This window comes from Rhipicephalus sanguineus, chromosome 11 (assembly GCF_013339695.2).
Source record: "Rhipicephalus sanguineus isolate Rsan-2018 chromosome 11, BIME_Rsan_1.4, whole genome shotgun sequence".
Taxonomy (NCBI): Eukaryota; Metazoa; Arthropoda; class Arachnida; order Ixodida; family Ixodidae; genus Rhipicephalus; species Rhipicephalus sanguineus.
Window position 1 is genome coordinate 116,060,537 of NC_051186.1, and position 12,327 is coordinate 116,072,863.

Consider the following 12,327-nt stretch of genomic DNA (forward strand, 5'->3'; position numbering starts at 1 on the left):
ATGCTCTTCGACAATAATGTCAACCGAGGACCTTCGATGGTGAATACGAAGCACAATTTACCTCCTACCTTTACCCCCGGTGGCCGTCGGGAGAAGCACGCCATCGCTTCATTTTCATTTTTGCATTCATGGCTCATCCATGGTTCATCTTGATTTGTTCGTTTCGGACTCGACGAAGTGCAAAGGGGGGGGGGGGGTGCTGCACTGAGACTTGCCCCTCCCCCCCCCCCTGATGGAGGAATCTGAGCACGCCTATGTTCTCATTTTCCTCGTTCGGTAGCGAGGTGCTAACATTATTGTTACTCATGTTTGTCCCCTTGAGGTGACATTGATTTCCTTCCGAGTCTTTGCTTACCTTTTCCAAGTGCTTCTGTGCGGAAATAACGTGGAGAAATTGCGCGGCCAGTTTTTGGCATCCTATATGGAACCGATAATGATTTCCCTGCAGGTTTCCCTTGCATGGATTAGTTGTACGAATTCGGGTGTCGAAGTGTTAGCTGCCGTAATGTTTACATTAGCTAGCTAATTAGTACCACAAGGCAAGTGTCATTGTGTCCCATCTTGTTTAATGGACCTCAGTGAGGCCTCGGCTTACTCTAATGTTCGTGGGCGAAAAATTCATATCACAGATACATTTTCCACTGCACGCGCGTAAACAAGTGGGTCGTGAAACTTTATGCATAAGTGTGTAATGTATGCATATTTATGTATGTCAGAATTGCGTGCTCTATGTTGTATACATTCCACATGTACAATTGTACTACATTAGCCTATATCTTGGTCTGTTCAAAGTAATTCTTTTTTTGTCCGTCTTATTGGCTAAGCGAACACTTAAAAGTGTTCATACCGAAACTTGTAAAAAGTGTTTATGCCGGCGGGATGTTTTCTGTCCCACTTACAGCATTATACCCAGAAAGTTTTTGTAATGAATTCAACTTTTGTTCTAAATTGCTTTTACATTTGTATATGTGCCCTCGTTTAAATGTTCATGCGGTTGATATGTATAGTGGAAAATATGAAACGGTAGGGCACACATCCACCTGTGCAAAAAAAAAGTGTTTGCTGATTTTCTTGTACATCTTCTCGAGTGTTGTAGTATTTTGTGAAGCAATGATACTTCGTCATTTGTCTATGGTATGGTATGGTAAACTTTATTGAGGTCCTGCAGGGCGTGTCTCAACACGCAGCGGGCCGCTCCCACGTAGGAACCGTATGTGAAAATAAAATATCACGAGAATTAACATTGTGCCAATGGCTCCACCATTTCCTTGTTTCCGTAATGTCACTGACATCGTAACCTTACAAAAGGCAGTACAACAACAGACGCATTACGCAATGCACGCGATTTTAATATGCATGCATGGATGCAGCTTAGTGCTTCAATGTGTACCCTTCACTTCTTCCATTAACACCCTTATGAAAGACATTAACACCCTTTTTCCGCGCACACCCTTCTCTTAGGGTGTATATAAAGAAAAAAGGGTGTTGTGCAATGGAAAAAAGGGTGTTAATGTCATTAACACCCTTTTTACACCCTTAAGGGTGTAAAATGTTAAGTGGGTATTGGTGTTTGGAAGCAATATCATAATTTGGCGTGGATTCACCCATACTGGCGGGTAGTGGCACTTCTCCGGCCAAACGACTAACGTCCGTGATTCTGAACAAACCTTTCTGGTAGCAGTATTTAACATACGCCTGGACACAGCATTAGTCAATCCCGCGCGACACTTATTCTACCGCAGAATTTCCTTCAGTATAGCTCCGAAAGGTTCCGTCACGCTCATACTACCGAAGCGCTCCCTGACGCACTCGTTAGTTTTATGAGGCAGCACCTAACTTCATCGTTCCCAGACGGCGACACCACTCCCCCATCCCCGCCAACCAAGAGCACTGTGAGGGAAAAGTGTGAGAGATGTAACGCGCGTTTGTAAAGCGTTGCAGATGTGCACCAGAAGCACAGAAGGTGGAGGGAAATCACGGACGGAAATGCCATGGGTTCGACTCCAGGGTCACAAAACCCATGCACCTGCTTTGTGCTCGGTTTGTGTGCATCTTATCAAAGTCACGTCCGTGACGGAAATATTATCAGTGAAGTCTTTGTGGACCCTGGCATAAAACACTTTCGTGTTAAAAATGTAACGAATAATATTTGAGGCGTTGCTACAGGCATTCACCAGTTTATAAAAATTGAGATTCCGGGGAAAGCGTCGGATTGACTACCTCTTATGTAAACTGTAAGATAGAACAGGGGCCATAAAATCTGCAGTAATACGATTTTGTCTTTCAATAACCAAAATCGACAGTTATACTTTACCTAGGTATGTTGAATTTATATATAATTCAAACATAATTAACTTTGCACCGCCTGGTGAAATTAGACCGACATAATCCGACTATCAATATTAATTGTCATGTTGCCTTGCAACACATGACAATCCACACACCTACATACAATACATGTATACATGACCTACATGACAATCCAAACACCCTAGCAAAAGACAGCTAGGTTATTTAGGTCACGTGAGAAACGCTCAACAGAAAACTAGCGCCCAGTATTATTAACATCTATATGCTGCAACATGCAACAACATATAAATCTATCGAATGTGTACAGCCACCAGGAAGCTAACCATTTTTTCGGACGGAATACAAATTTCACAACTATCCGAGCTAGCAATTGCTGATTGATAAACATGCTAGCATGAATAGGGCGCTGAATCTGATGGTCTTTTCTGGATTATATTAAAGCATTTGTCCCTGTAGGAAAGCGCCGTTTGTGTTTCCTTTTTTTAATCTGAGCTAGAACAATGTGGGAGATCTCATTTTAACAAGCGATTCAGCTGTCCCTATCAAACGAGCACATCAACATGTTTTTGCTGCTTAAAGCACCGTCCATTTCTAGGTTAACTGGGAGCTCTTCCATACCGCGTGATGTGTCCTTGCTTATTTATTAATCTCTGAATATATACTCATATATGGCCTCATTGTAATAACAGACTGTTACTAGCAGCTGATTGGCTCTATATTCTTTGTTGGGGCCCTTAAGTGTGTGGAAAGCCAAGGTTAATCTTTTTTTTCCCTTTGTCTAGTTTTGCCTGTCAGTAACGGTCGCCTTTGGGCAATTTTTGACTGCTCTTGGACCGCAGTTTGGGGAGCCCTCCTATTAGCAAACGGTAAAACCAACCCATGTAGTATACCAGCCAAGCTGAAAAACGGGAAAAAATTGCACACAACTTAAACTCTGCATTCGGAACTCACTTTCGAAATTGCTGTTTTATACCAGAGACGCCGCATTTAGCCGCGCAAATGTAGTATTGTGCTTTTTCTACTTACTGAATATATCTCTCTATTTCAGGCACGTGCGTGGATGGTATTTGCACATAGCAGCAGTGCAGAAGGAATTACATTTTTTACATCATTTTCTTCAAGGAAAATAAACAGGCTTTGATTTGCAGTGAAAGATGTGACTTCAGCTCTTCCATCCACTGCCAAGTTAACATTGAGCAAAATGTCATTTTGCGATTATCACCTAAAAAACGGTTCTTCATTGCTTTGGCGCTGGTAGAAACGTTATAATATGAAGGCCCTACGTTATGAAATATTAAGGCCAATTTAATAAATGAAATAACCAGGAGTGGCCATTTTTGAGACATTCGTTCATGAGCGAATTCCAAGGTATGCTTTCTCGGCGGAAAATTAGGAGATGCATCATGCAACCTTAAGCTTCTTGAATAAAACATGTTCATTAAATCTAAATTAGAGCAAGCACTGGTCTTATGAAACACGCTCTTAAAGAAGCACATTTGTTTTTATGGAAGTGACTGTTTCAGAGTGCGGGCTTCCAGTGATTCACAGGAGAAGCTGTGCATGCCACCATACCTGCCGGAATTTAAAATGGCGCAGCAAATGCGGAGCTTCCTCGATTGCGGCAAATGATGTCAATGCCACTTTACAGGACGCGTAAAATCTCTGCAAGCTATCATCGTCCATTGAATGCGCAACACAGTTTGTTTGAACATTATGAGAGAAACTGAGCAAAAACCGTCTACAACGGGACAACAGAACGGCATAAGCGCATACTAACAACTGAAAATTTTATTTAAAACACGCAAAATGTAGAGGGCAAACCCACCTGTGCGTGGGTTTCCTAATTTTGATGCATTTCGTAAAGATAGACCCTGTGGCTCGCGTGGTGGTGGCGTTCTTATTGCCACAAACCGGTCCTTACTTTGCACGTTAGTAAAAGTGTCGTCTAATCTCGAATTCTTATGGATTTGCTGTAATGCTACGCTGCCGCGTATGCTATCGGTGTCTGTTATCGACCACCTAGTAGCGTCAGCTCGTTCAATGAAAACTTTCATGAATGCCTGCTAACCATCAAGCAAGCCTATCCTAACTCTCCTATCGTTATCTTCGGTGATTTCAACTTTCCTTTGATCGACTGGACTAACCCTGCAGTCACGCTGTCAAGAAATAGCGTCGAAAGTGATCTCCTGAACGCATGTCTTACATTCGGCCTATCTCAACTAGTCCCTGAGCCAACACGCATTTCAAATCATTCTTCAATCATTCTTGACCTACTATTTACAACACACGCCGACATCCGTTCCTCACTGACTTATCTTCCACCACTAAGTGATCACTGTATTGTTCATGGTACCTTATCCAGTTATATAAAGAAAAGTAAGAAAACTTTAAAAACTCTGACACTGTACGACAGTGGTGACTACGCTTCTATGGCTGATGAACTAGCTGTATTTTGTGATGAATTCGAAAAGCATTATCACTCGCGCTCCATTGAAACTAACTGGTCAATATTTAAAAATGAGATGTTACGTCTAACCGCAAAATATGTCCCCACCATTACTGTTAAAGAGAGAGCGTAGTCCCGGTGGTTTACTGGTAAACTAAAGAAACTCAACAATAGGAAAAAAATATTATTCAGATCTGCTAAGCGTTCCAATTCTAACACTGCTTGGGCGAGATACTTCACTGTAGCTGAGGATTATCCAACTTCAATCACGCAAGCCAAAGGTCACTTTTACGGAACCACGCTACCTTTGCTGCGCAACAATCCCAAACGGTAATGGAAAACTATAAAACCCGGAGAGACGGATGGCATTTCACTAATCGATTCTAATGGTTGTCCAATCGCCAAACAGGATGTCGCTATTGTACTAAACAATACCTTTTGCTCAGTTTTCACCCCTGAAACCACCCAGAACCTTCCTTCATTTCTGTCCTACGCGTATTCGCTCGTGAACTGTATTACCTTCAGCCCAAGTGGCACTGTTTGTGTCAACGACAACTTAAAAAGTTCGTCGGCTGCTGGAACTGACGGTATCGATACCAAGGTGCTCAAAAACACCAAACATGTAACCAGTGTTATATTATCGCTAATCTTTTAGCAATCACTAGATACAGGTTCTGTACCAGAGGACTGGCGGATCGGGAAGGTCGTCCCTGCCTTCAAGAAAGGTAGTCGGTCGTCTCCTAACAATTACCGTCCCATATCTATCACCAGTGTCTGTTGGAAAATAATGGAGCATATCGTGTACTCTGAAGTAGCGCGTTTTTATTCTGTTAACAATTTTTTCCATCCCAATCAGCATGGTTTTCGTCCCGGTCATTCTTGTGAAACTCAACTAGCCCTCTTCCTGCACGAAATTCACTAGCACCTTGATAATAATATACCCGTTGATGTCATGTTTCTTGATTTCGAAAAAAGCATTTGATAAGGTTTCTCATCGTCACTTACTGCTTAAACTTTCATGCCTGAACGTATTAGACCACTCCGTGCTCAACTGGATTCGCGAATTCCTAACCCATCGCAGGCAGTTTGTTGTTGCTATTTCCTGCGACTCTCCCCTCTCTTGTGTTCACTCTGGCATTCCACAAGATACGGTACTAGGTCCCCTCCTCTTTTCAATTTACAATAACGACTTGCCACGTAACATCAACTATAAAATTAGATTTTTCGCTGATGATTGCGTGCTGTATCACCCTGTAACTAATATCTTACATTCTTCCGTTTTACAGACAGATCTTAACACTATAGGGGAATGGTGTAAAGACTGGTTAATGTCCCTAAATATTAACAAAACTTTTGTAATGACTTTTCATCGAGGTAAACACTACATCGCTAACACTTACACTCTACACAATTACCCCGTAGTCGCTGCTACCAAACACTTAGGTGTTTATATCTCATCTGATTTAACATGGTCACAACACATCATTGGCATTACTAACTCTGCTAATCGAGTTATCGGTTACCTTCGTCGCAACCTTGCCTAGGCACCTTCTTCTACTTAAATAATAGCTTTTAAAACACTCGTAAGGCCTAAACTTGAGTATGCTAATGCCATTTTTGATAATCATCAAGCTAACCTTTCTACTATGCTTGAATCCATCCAGAACCGTGCTTCCAGATTCAATGTCGCGAATTACTCGACTAACATAAGCGTGTCAGCAGTCAAATCTCAACTTAACCTTCCTCATCTTGCCACTCGCCGTAAAGTTTCACGTTTGTGCCTGTATCATAAGTCCTTCCATTCCTTGCCAACAAGCAATGCAATCATCATACCTGCACATCGGACATCGCGTCATTCTCACCCCAGCGCCGTCTATCCCGTACGTGTTCTAAAAGAAAGACATTCCAGAAGTCATTTTTCCTGCAGACTTCGCAAGGCTGGAACGACCTTCCCGCCCATATTGCCATGTCATGCCAGTTTGCGCAATTTAAAACTGGAGTAAAAAGCCATATTTTATCTTTCTAAATGTGATCTACTGCTGTTTTTCTTTTTTGTTGTTGTTGTTGTTGGTGCTGGTTTTGCTTTCTTGCTTTCTTTTTATCTCATGTACCTCATGTAATGTCCCTCGGGAACCTTGAGGTACTAATAAACGAAACGAAACGAAAAAGACCTGCATGTGCGCATCAAGATACCCAGTGTCTGCTGTGTGTAATTTAGGAGGGCTGGGCGACGCAACTGCCTGCTGTTTTGAGACTAAAACAATCACGCCATTTCCACGAAGTGAATGATGATTGATTGGCTGGCTTGGAGATAATCGGGTAAACCGTGAATGCTCCGTACAATTCCTCGAGTGTCATATAAAGACGTCATACTTTGTTATAGCAGCGATTGTGCTCAGGTTGTTGTCGAACCACAAGTGGTCGCAGACCTTGCAGCTGTGGCCGAACGTGTGTTCGAGGAAATCGCGCTTGAAGCGCGTGCGCACGCTACAGTTGGATATGCTACATGTGGTTTTGCCTGCGCTAATGTCATCATCAAGGCGCTCGAAAACAGGCGGACGAAGAATTCTCTTTCGCGCGAACTTGCGCATGCTACAGTTGGCTATGCTCTATGCGGATTTGGCTGCGTTATTATCATCATCAAGGTGCTCGAACAACAAGAGGAAGAAGGCTTATCTTTCGCTCGAGCTGCGCCTGTAGCGGTCGCCTCGGGAACTAAGGTTACGCTTACGGCGCGGGGCTTTGCCCCAGTTTAAAAACCTGGCGGGCCAGCCCCTAATAAGCTTCAACAAATTCACGTGTCTTGCGTTCTTTGTGCCGCGAAAAGAACTTTAGTTCCTCGAAAAACCGGGCTGCCGTTTCATCGACAACCGGTGGCCATACAACCTCTCATGGAGAGGTTGCCCGATGTAGCTGTTCGATGCATCGTTTGCCCGATGTAGCTATTGCCACAAGAGAGAGAAAATGAATATACCACTCCCTTACCGCAGTCTCATAAGCCGCCTCTACGGAAGGACAGGGAGGCTAGCCATTTCTCATACCGGCTGGCTACCCTGTGCTGGCGGAAGGTCTGTAAACCGAAATTGGCATAGGAGGTTTATAGGCGTTGACGAGCATGACTGTCAGTTGACAACATGAATAATGCGAATATCCTGTCGCATACGTCGTCAAACCCTTTACTCCATACACGGGGGCACATGCCCGTTAACCGAGTTTACGCACTTCACTCGACTGTGACCAGCCATCTTTAGGCCCTGCATCCGCATTCGTTCACCGTATTGACATCGGCCATCAAGCTACGCTACAGCAATGTACAAACCGCGTGTCGCCCGCTGAACGGCGTGTCGCCACGAACAAGTGGATGTCAAAATAAAATGTGGTATTATGGAGCCCTCTAACAGTCCCTGAGCTTCCCTGGCGGTCCTCATTGAGAAAAAAAAAAAGATAGGCCCACCAGGTTCTGCGTCGACTACGACCGCCTCAACAATATAAAGCGCAAGTACGTGTACCCTCTGCCCCGTAATGATGACGGCATGAACACCCCAGAGGGACGATAATTCATTTCTTCGTTAGACCTACGCTCCTACTACAGGCAGGTGCCCTTTGTAAAGGCCGATCGCCCGAAGACAGCTTTTTTAACACCTGATTAAGTCACCACTATCAGAGTAACAATTATATAAAGTCACCATTATGCCATTTGGCCTCTGCTACGCTCCTGCGACTTTCCAAAAATGTTGAGTACTATTGTCCGATGTCTGAGTAGATTACATAGATTACATAGCGGTATTTTCAATGGGCCTTGCGTCTCTCCTCATGCACCCTCAGCAAGTCCTTGCGCGCCGTTCCGTGACGGGACATCATCTTTACTTGAACAAATGCCACTTCGCAACCTTACCATCCTCGGCCATGTAGTTCCAAAGGACGGTATCATTCCGGATCCTACTAAATTTATTGCAGTTGCTGCGTTTCCGAAACCAGCCACCATCGAAGAACTCCGAATTCCAACGGCTTATTCTCCTATTTCCGAAGCAAGGCCTGCAATTTCACCTCCATTAGCGCCTTGCCCAACCTTCTTGCTGGCAGTTATGATCTGTCAGCCTGGTCATATTGCGCGCGCAATGCACAACAGGAACACGGACGCCTCCTCACTACCCTTCGAATACTTCAACATGTCGATCCGTCTGCACCAACAGAGATTCATGCGGACGCGAGGGGCGTCGGGCTAGCTGCTATACTTGCTCAATGCAAGGAAGGCTTTCACGAGCACGTCGTTGACTAGGCCAGCCGCGCGCTCACGAAAGCCCAGAACAACTCAATTGCAGAACAACTTCACCGACGATTACGATACTGCCTAATGAAAACACTGAACGCATCTTCGTGTTGGGGCAAGGCCAATTTTGTTTGATGTTTTGGCTTTCCGCAAGATAACCACTATGTTTTCATGTGGGCAACCAACGGATTTTCACCTTTCTTTCTTTTAACGGACGCGAGCCATTATCCACAATGGACCCAATTCTTCCTTATCGACCGGACCATTGGAGTCGACAAATATTTCACGCGCAACTGCATATGCCGAAGAATATTGGTAGCTCGATCGTTCGTTCACGTCACAAGACCAGATGCGCAAGAAACAACGTCACGATGCATCAACTACGCCTACTGATTGCTCCTCATTTGCTCTCATTATAGGTTGCGTCTACTCTTCTAGGACTCTCCCACAACTTTCTCGAGGTACCAAGGTCTCTATCGGGTACTAGCACAAACATCACCGGTGAACTACTGCATAAAGCCGCTGGGCGTGTCTGCGGACAAGCGTCGTCGCAGACAAGAAATCATGCAAGTCTCTTGGCTCAAGCAGTACCACGACTTGCCCTTTGCACTCCTGCCCTGAGGTCTCCAGGATGGCGCTCTCATTTTCTAGGGGTGATTGTAATAAAGGCAGGGGACGCATGGCTCGAGCCAGACAGAAAAGGAAGACGACGGACTTTGATCATTGACCTGGTTCGAGTTGGCCCTCGTTGAAGATAAACCAGTGCCTGGATGTGTCGTTGTGTCAATTCCTGCATGTACGACGCCCCGTTTATATATATGTATATATATATATATATATATATATATATATATATATTGTGACGTGGTTTATTGACGCGTCTTCAGGGAATATCAACAAGCGCCTCGAGTAGGGCGTCGGAGAGCGGCGGGCGTCACGCAGCCAAAATCCGGGCAAGCGCGAGCTGGAGTCCCCTGATACTCTTGACACTGCGGCTTGCTTGCTTGCTAGCTTGCTCGTGTGTTTCTTCGTCGTCCTCTCTCCACTACATTGGCCCCCGGGGAATAGCGGAGCCATCCTGGCGACTTAAGGCGTTGAAAAGATAGCGGGGTCATAATATGGCTTGATGCGAGACACGTGGACGATTTCTCGGCCGCGCCGGCGCAAGTCGTCAGATGGTGTCAAGGGCTCGACCTCGTAATTGAAGGGAGAAGTCTGAGCAAGAATGCGGTAGGTGCCGTGGTATCGGGCTAGTAACTTGGAGGAAAGTCCAGGAGTGTTCGGCGGTACCCAAAGCCAGACGAGAGCACCTGTCTTGAAAGCAGCAAGAGGTCCGCCGTCGTCGCGCCTAAGCTTCTGGCGACCTTGGTCTTCTGCCGTAAATGAACGGGCCAACTGTCGGCAATCTTCTGCGTACCTTGCAAAGTCGAAAATTGGGCTGTACTCGCATGCGTCAGGTGTGTAACGAAGCATGGTGTCCAGCATGCATGATGGCTCTCACCGTATAAAAGAAAGAACGGTGAGAATCCTGTGGTGGCTTGCGTAGCAGTGTTGTACGCGTATGTCACGAAAGGAAGAACGGTGTCCCAGTTGGTCTGGTCGGATGCGGTGTACATCGTCAGCATATCACCGAGAGTGCGATTAAATCTTTCGGTTAGGCCATTCGTTTGTGGATGATATGCGGTCGTCATGCGGTGAACGATATTGCACTGGACGAGCAATGCTTCAATAGCTTCGGACAGGAAAACACGTCCTCTGTCGCTCAAAAGTTCGCGCGGGGCGCCGTGGCGCAGGACGAAGTTGCGTAGAATGAAAAACGCAACTTCTCGGGCTGTTGCTGTGGCCAAAGCTGCAGTCTCTGCGTAACGCGTGAGGTGTTCTACGCCGACAATAATCCATCTGTTCCCAGAAGTGGTCGAGGGAAGCGGGCCGTATAAATCAATACCAACACGGTCAAACGGACGCGCCAGGCACGGGAGAGGCTGAAGTGTACCGGCTGGTCGTTGGGGTGGAGCCTTTCGTCGCTGACAGGCGGTACAAGTGCGGAGATACTTGCACACAAATGAATATAGTCCGCGCCAATAGTATCGCTGACGCAGGCGGTTGGAGTCCCCTGCTATTCTTGACACTGCGGCTTGCTTGCTTGCTAGCTTGCTCGTGTGTTTCTTCGTCGTCCTCTCTTCACTACAATATATATATTATTTAGGAAATGAAGTAGCACACACAAAAATTGCATATGGTTACTGCATAACGTCTCGTGCCACGGCCAAACATACCTCCATACATACTGCCACACGCGCTCCTTTCTTCCTATCTTTCACGCTACCGCCCCCTTACACGTGTTACTACTGCCTTGCACCAGCCGCGCCAGAATGTCTGGGAACGCTCCAGATTGTAGTAGATCATTTTGCTAAGATTGCGCACATGACAAGAATAGTCAAGATTATTCTGGAGCTTGCGCGACCACCTGTAACAAGGCTCGAATGATTGATGCCGCATGTATTAATGCCAATGCGTCTTGCCGCGGTTTAGCTTTTTTCGATGGCCGACGCTCTTTTCGCCGCTATCAGTGTACGGCCTTTACTGCGGAGCTAGACCAGGCAATCTTGAGATACATCCAGAGAAGTCCAGAGAGAGTATGTTATAAAGCGTGGCGGGAGAGTGAGATAACGACCGGGAGTCACACAATGCGAATTACGTAACTAGTGGGTCCTTTAAAGCTTCCATCCCCATACAAAGGGATCAGCCATAATTCTTCATCATCATCAGATGTCGCATCAAGAAACTGCACATAATGCCTTACAGATGGTATCTCGCTTCTCCACAGAATGACGAGTAATGCCGTGGTGGGTGCTTCCCAACTTCACAAAAATTATGTTTTGTGGCGTAGTGGGTACATTGTTAGTGTACTTGTATTAGTACCCACAAGAGAGTTTATAACGGGCTCTAGAAAATGCCGCTATTCGAGCTGTCGCTGAGACTGTGCTTCGCTTTCCGCGCAGGGGCCTGGAGTTTTTTTTGTTGGTCTTCTGAGGACCTTACTGTTAGGAAAACACGCACAATGAAGGTCTCCGACCAAAATGAATAATCTCGGGCTGAAAGAGTTAAGACCAGAATGGTTTTGCACAATGCTTGAGTTTTCACACCTGGGTGTGTTATTTTCTCCAATTGTGCTCATTTTCGATGACGCATTAACTAGCGTCATTGTGCGCTAAGACAAAGCGACGAATAAAAATGTCAAGAAGATGATATCATTCATAACTATTTATCTATTTTTCGACCCATATGGTATATAATATTA